General features: G+C 45.2%; 1 non-coding gene across 1 annotated transcript; it reads right to left on the reverse strand.

Moving 5' to 3' along the window:
* Positions 1 to 373: 373 nt before the first annotated feature.
* On the reverse strand, positions 374 to 455 carry trnas-cga (transfer RNA serine (anticodon CGA)). The gene has a single exon. It is a non-coding gene; the product is annotated as a tRNA-Ser (tRNA).
* Between the last annotated feature and the right edge of the window lie 7,692 nt (positions 456 to 8,147).

Genomic DNA, 8,147 nt, shown 5'->3' on the forward strand with positions numbered 1-8,147 from the left:
AATAGATTATTGGCCTTGAGAGTCAGCTGTAAATTAAGTTGAACTTTCTCAGCTTGACTTTCAACTGATCCTAAAAAAAAATTCCTCACCTGCAGGTAAATGCATTGCATTGCTTCTTGTTTTGCTTAATTCCACCCCCAACCCCCCACTCCCCACTCCCGAACATCCAAATTTCACGATAGTTCGACAAATGTTTTAAAACTGATTCGTGTTGGAAGTTGGTGGCTTTTTGCGTCTCGACATATAATTTATTCAATTGGACGTCTTGAAATGACTTCGGATTCTTCACAGTTGAAATTCCACTTTCGATTGAATGCAAAGCTCAAGCTCCACGAAATTCCGCTAAGAGATTAATGACTTTTAAAGGATTCAGCGCTGTGAACAGGATTCGAACCTGTGCAGGGAGACCCCATTGGATTTCGAATCCAACGCCTTAACCTCTCGGCCATCACAGTTACAGAAAAGCTGTCAATTTTCATAGTAAACGAACTGAATTCATGAAATACGCAGGTTGGTTGAAGATCAAATTGTCAAGACCCAAAGATTTCGCCAAATCCTTTGCAGAGACCCAGACGAACGTTACCGAAGCAGATTGACAGGCTTTCACCGCAAACGAGATCCTGACACAGCTGAAGTTGTGGGAATGATTCTTCGTCGAATTTTAGAGTCACGGATGTACACCACATGAAGAGAGGATCATTGTCTCACTGCGTCCGATCGACTTTGACTCAATTGCTCATCATCTGGTGCCACAGTTGTTTTTTTTAATATTCATCAAAATATGGTATGAGAAATATTGATGCTAAGTCCATAAACACTAGCTACATTCGTAAAAAAAATCGGAATTAGAAAGAATGCAGAACCAATTTACAGGAATGGATCCAGCAACTAATCCGTAAGTTCGGACAACAGGTAATGAACTTGTGAGCACATGAGAGGAAGATTGACCGAAGATTTGGTACTTGAAATCGTCTTGACGGAATTATTTGCAAGGTTTTTGCGGTTGTTCTAGAGTCATCAAGTCCTTGAACAATACAACACGGAAAGTGGCCCTTCTTTCTAACTTGCCCACGGTGGACAGTTATCGTAAATTAATAGGCCACATTTGCCAACATTTGGCCCACATCCCTCTAAACCTTGTTACTCATATATCCATCCAGATGCCATTAAATGTTACAGTTGTACCAGTCTCCAACAATTTCTCTGGCAGCTCATTCTGGACACACTTGAAAAAGTTTCCCCTGACGTCCCTTTAAATCCTAACCCACTAATTTTAAACCGATGTTTTCTAAATTTTGACTTCCGCACCAGCAGGAAAACACCTTGATGAGTCAACCTATCCATGTCCCTCATGATTTAATAAATAGCAACGATTTGACTTTATCATAATTGTCAGGAGGGTAATGTGTTGAGATTATTTGTCGAAGGTTTGAAGTAGAAAGTCCGATGTACAGATTTTTAGAATTGCATCTTGGAGAAGTTTTTGATAAGTCATTGAAGTCTAGTAGCAGTTGTAGAAGTCTGTTGTGAAAGCTGCAGAAGGATTTCAGGGCACGAGAGCGAAGCATTATTTCCAATGTATTGTGGCTCAGTTCAACCGCACTTGGACTACAGTATGAGGAATTATAATCCTCAATTTAGGAAAGATACTAATGCCATATGAGGAATACCACGAATGGTGATTAGTCTTGATGTCATGGATGAACGTTAGTCCTGTGAATTGAAATTGGGCAAATCCGGTCTTTTTTAAACAGTTTCAACACAAGTGAGGTAATCTCATTGAGAGTTGCAAAATATTTGAAGAGATAAACAGGGTGCTGCAATTAAATTTTGTTCCCTCATTGGTGAATCTTGAAGCAGGAGAAGACAATTTCAAAATGAAGCATTGTGATTTATGACCAGGATGAGAACTATTGATTTTTGTCTTCGCCTTGGGAAGTCTCGCTATTCAGCACTACAATGAGCCTTGGATATTTGGTCTTTGAAAGCATCACTATCAGCCTGACCCGCCGACACTTACAGCATCACTATAGACCTGAGCCCTCACACTTACCGCCTTAATTTCAGCGTGAACCCCTCAAATTTACTGCATCAGTCTCCATCTGGCGCCCTCACATTTACTGCGCCACTTTCACTTCGAGACCCTCATTTTGACTGGGTCACTATCAGCCTGATTGCCAACCACTTACTTTGTCACTATCAGTCACGCCCTTAAACTTCCTATGTTAATATTATCCTGACTCCTTACACTTACTGTGTCACTATCAGCCTGATTCCATCACACTTATTATGTAAGTACCAGACTGACGCCTCACACTTACCGTGTCACTACATCACTGCTTCCTCAAACTTACTATGTCACTATCACCTTGACCCTCTCACATTTACTGTGCCACAATCACACTGACCACCTCACATCTTCAGCTTCACTATGAGCTTCAATACTCACACTTACAGCGTTACTACCAGCCTGACTCACTCACACTTATCACCTGACAATCAGCATTATTCTCTCAAATTTATTTCATCATTATTAGGCTGAGGCACTCACACTGACAGCGTCACTAACAGCCTGATCCCCTCATGCTTACTGCATTGGTATCTTTGTGATCCCCTCAGAATTACTGCATCACAATCACTCTGACCCCCTCATCCTTAATGCATCACTATCCTTCTGGCACCCTCATACTTCCTGCATCACTCACACCCTGAGACATGCGCACCCACTGTATCCCTATCAGCCAAACCCCACTCATTAACGGCGTCACTCTCTCTCTAACCTGCTCACACTGATTGCGTCACCATCACCTTGACACTCTCTCACTTAGTGCATCAATATCAGCCTGACCCCCTCACGCTTACTGCATCACTACCAGCCTGATCCCTTCAAATGTACTGTGTCACTATCAGGCTGACCCATTAGTACTTACAGCATCACTATCACCTTGAGCCCCCAAACTTAGTGCGTCCAGATCACACTGAACCTTTCACTCTTCGTGTGTCACATTCAGCCAGACCCTGCACACTATCATTCTGACCTCCTCATACTTGCTGCATCACTATAACTCTATCCCACTCACACCGTGTGTCACTATCACCCTGACAATTCATACTCACTGCACCACTATTATCCTGACTCCATCACAGTTAGTATATCATTATCAGCGTGACCTCTTACACTTACTGTGTCACTCTCATCCTGTCCCCTCACATTTCCTGTGTCACTCTCAATTTGACATCCTCAAAGTGTCTGCGTCACTGTCACCCTGAAGACGTCACACTTACTGCATTGGGGTCTACCTGAAACCTCACGCTTATTGCGTCACTATCATCCTGAGCGGCTCACACTTACTGTGTCACTAGCACACCAAGACTCTCACCTTTACTGTGTCACTTTCGGCCTGACACCTCACACCTACTGCATCACTATAAGCCTGACCCGCTCACACGTTTTGAGTCACTACTACCCTGACCCCCTCGCAATTGCTGTATTGCTATTAGCCTGAGCCCCTCACTATCATGCTCATCAAGCTCACAATTACAGCATCACTATCAACCTGACCCCCTCACACTTTCTCTGTCATTATCTCCTTGACCCTCTCACACGTAATGCGTTACTGTCACACTGAGACACTCACACTTGCTGCGTTACTATCAACCTGGCCCCTCACACTTGCATGCCTCAATATCAGCGTGAACCCCTCACACTTACTGCATCACTGTCCATCTGCCATCCTCACCTTACTGCACCAGTTTCACCTTGACATTCTCATTTTTACTGTATCACTATCAGCCTGACAGCCACACACATATTGTGTTACTATCAGTGATGCCCTCGCACTTCCTATGTTAATATCACCCTCACTCCTAAAACGTACTGCGTCACTATCAGCCTGACTCCATCACACTTTTTGTGTCAGTATCAGACTCACGCTCACCATGTTCCTAAAACTCTGCCCTTTCACACTGACTGCGTCACGATCAGCCTGACCCCTCAGACGTACTGCGTCAATATCACCCTGACCCACTCACACTTTTTGTATCAATTTCAGTCTGACGCCTCGCACTTACTCTGTAACTAAAACTCTCCCCCTCATACTGACTGTGTCACTCTCAGCCTGACCCCTTCATATTTACTGCGTCAATATCAGTCTGACCACTCAGACTTAATGCGTCACTCTCACTCTGATCCTCTATCATTTACTGCGTTACTCTCACCCTGACCTCCTCACATTTACTGCATCACTATCAGCCTGACCCACTCACACAGCCTTTGCCATTTCCACCTTGCCGGCCTTATTTTTATTGCGTCCCCATCAGCCTAACCACCACACACTTATTGCGTCACTTTCAGTCACACCCTCACACTTCCCATGTTACTATCACCCTGAATCCTTTCACTTATTGTGTCACTATCAGGCTGACCCCTCACACTTACTGTGTCACTATCAGCCTGACTCCATCACATTTATTGTGTCAGTATCAGACTGATGCCTCACACTTATCTTGTCACTAAAACACTGCCTCGTCACATTGACTGTGTCACTATCAGCCTGACCCCCTCACACTTACTGCTTCACGATCACAATGCCCTTCTCTCACTTACGATGTCATTTACACCCTGACACCCCACACTTGCTGTGACACTATCACACTAAGGGCCGTACACTTAGTGTCACTGTCGTCCTGACCCCTTACACTTACTGCGTCACTATCACACTGGTATCTCACACCCACTGTGTCACTATCATCCTGAGCCACTTACACCTATTACGTCACTATCACTTTGACCCCAACACACTAACTGCATCAATATCAGCCTGACCATTTCACAAATACTGCGCCACTACCAGGTTGACTCCCTCACATATACTGCTTCACTATCAGGCTTACCCACTCATGCTTACTGCGTCACTATCTCCCTGACTCCCCACTCTTACTGCATCAAGATCATTGTGCCCCCATACACTTACAGCATAACTATCATCCTGACAACGTCACACTTACTGCGTCAAGATCAGCCTGATCCCCTCAAATTTAATGCATCACTATCAGCATCAACACTCACATTTACTGCGTCAATTCTAGCACTACCCCTGCACACTTACTACATCACTAACCGCCTTACCCCCTCGCATTTACTTCATCACTATCAGCTTCAACACTCACATTTACTGCATCACTTCTAGTACTACCCTTGCACACTTTCTACATCGCAAACCGCCTTACCCCCTCGCATTTACTTCATCACTATCAGTCTGAGACACTCACATTTACAGCTTTACTACAACCTGGCCCTGTGAGTGCATCTACATCACTGCCACCCTGACCCCTTGCCCATACTGCGTCACTATAAACCTGGCCCCTCAAATGTTCTGCGTCACTATCACACTGACATCTCACACTCACTGCGTCACTATCACCCTGACCCCTCATAATTACTGCATCACTCCAAACTCACCCCCTGAAAGCATCTGCGTCACTGTCACCCTGACCGCATCACACTTGCCATGTCACCATCACAATGACACATTCACACATTCTGCTTCACTGTCATCCTGACACCTCACACTCACTGGATCACTACCATCCTCCCCCTCATACTGACCTGTCACTATCATCCAGAGCCGCTCGCACTTATTGCATTCCTATCACTCTGCTCCCAACACACTTACTGCGTCACTATCAGCCTGACACTCGCACATTCCAGCATCAATATCAGCCTGACCCCTCACAATTTCACTGTGTCTATCAGTCTGACTCCACACATTTCCTGCATCACTATCACCCTGTCAGTTAACACTTACTGGCCAGTAGTAGCCTGACGCCCTGAACATACTGCATCAATATCAGCCTGAACACTCACACTTACTCTGTCACCATCACACTGACCCCCTAACATTCACTGCGTCACTGTCACCCTGTCCACTCTCACTTCCTGCATTAGGATCACTCTGACTCACCGACACTTACTACATCACTATCAGCCTTACCACTCACACATACTGTGACACTATCAGCCTGACCCCACCACACTTGATGCGTCTCTATCCGCCTGACCCCCTCACACTTACTGCTTCACTATCAGACTGACCCCTCACACTTAACGCATCATTAACAGCCTGACCCCATCACACTTACTGCCTCACTATTCCCCTAACACCTCACTTTCATTGGCCACTATCAGCCTGACGGTCTCAACTTACTGTGTCACTACCAGCCTGAATGCACACACTTACTCCCTCACTATCACCCTGACTGTCTCGCAATCACTGCGTCAGTCTCTGCCTGACCCCATCACACTTACTACATCACTATCACCCTGTCCCCTCCCACTTTATGCGTCAGGATCAGCCTGACACAGTAACACTCACTGCATCACTATCAGCCTGATCTCCTTCCAATTACTGCGTCACTATCAGCCCGACCACTCACTCTTACTGCCTCACTGTCACACTGATCCCTCACACGAAGTGCTTCACTATCACCCTAAACACCTCACACTTACTGCGACACTATTGGTCTGATCCCTCAGACTTACTGCATCACTATCACTCTGACCCCCCACTGCGTAACTATCGGCCTGATCCACTCACACAGTCTGCGTCACTACCACGCTGACACCTCACCCTCATTGTGTCACTATCATCCTCACTCCATCACACTTATTGAGTCACTGTCAGCCTGATCCCCTGTCATGGAAAATTATCATTTTTTTGTGAAATCTGTGAAAGCATGGTTGAAACAAAGAAGTATGGACCTAACTTTGCAAAAAGACAGAAAAAATGTAAAGTTCAACCTAATTTTCAGCTGACTCTCAAGGCCAATAATCTATTATATCAGCAGTCAATGAATTAGAAAAAGCAACTCCATGTGTGGAAAGGAACTCGACTGATCCAGGTTCCTGGCTTGAGGTGTGATAAGGCAAGGCGATATATAGTATAAAGGGAATATGTGAAAACCATCAGGCGTCCATTTTATGAGGCGTCTTGCAAATGTGTCGGGTCCATTCTGCAAATTTCAAAATATACTTTTTCTTTGCTCTTGGTAGCATTTGCGTCGAGTCGATTGAAATTCCACGTCAGTATACTCGGGGGCTCGCCTGGGACCCTGCGACTGGGTAAGATTTTGAAGATTCCCAGGAGGTGTACGCGCCACTGCCTTCAAGGTCTTTCACTTCATCTCGAGCGCTGAATTGGCCCCTTTGAGTGAGAGGAGTAGGGATAAGTGGATCGCCCCAGAGTCGCGTTACGAATCGAATAGGGTCAGGGTAAGAGTTGTGGCTGAAGTAGTCCAACATTGAGACTCGTTCGAAGAGAATAGACGAACCAGGAAGATGGACCAGTGAACTCTCGTGCGGTATTCGAATAAAACTAAAGGGCAAGGATTGCCGTCTCTAGAGAGTCTAATAGACAGCAAGATTAATGGTGGTTTGAGACTTGGAGCCACCATGGGCAGCGTTGGAGTCGCCAAAGCTGTACCGGTTACGTGGGTTCTTGGTTTGTGAAAACCAAGGCAATGAGGCGGTCGCACCCAATGAGAGGGGACCTCTGGAGGTAAATGCAAGTTATATTGGCAAAGAGAAGATTATGGTATCGTGAGAGAGGGAGAGATAGAGAGATAGACAGACAGAGAGACAGACAGAGATGAACACTTTTCCAATATCCATGAAAATCGGCTCCAGCAAGAGCAAACAAAAAGAGGGTCCACAGACAACTCGGAATGGTCAAGAAAAAGTACAATATATGCTGAATAATTATGGCCCAGTTTCAGGAAAACAGTTAAAAATGTAAATCAAGGAATGTGTTTTTCTGGAGGAAGGAAGTTTCAGTAATATTCAGTTGCAAATTCTGAGGTCACCGTTGGAGGAGAGAGAGAAGGAGAAACGGAAGGGTAAAATAGAACCTGTGAATTGGAGTGCTTATCACATGTTGAAGGCTGAGCCTGATTTCAGGGAAAGAAAATCTCGAAATAAAGATAGATCAAGTACACATACAAACACCAGCGCACATGCACACACACACGGAAAACAACCTAATGAAGCTGGACAGTGTCTTAAGACTGGATCAGATCCTGACCTTAATGGGTGTCCTCGAAGAGCTACAGCCCCCCTACGAGATCCACTTCACGAAGATTCCAAGTCAACG

Source organism: Chiloscyllium punctatum, chromosome 23 (assembly GCF_047496795.1).
Source record: "Chiloscyllium punctatum isolate Juve2018m chromosome 23, sChiPun1.3, whole genome shotgun sequence".
NCBI classification, from domain to species: Eukaryota; Metazoa; Chordata; class Chondrichthyes; order Orectolobiformes; family Hemiscylliidae; genus Chiloscyllium; species Chiloscyllium punctatum.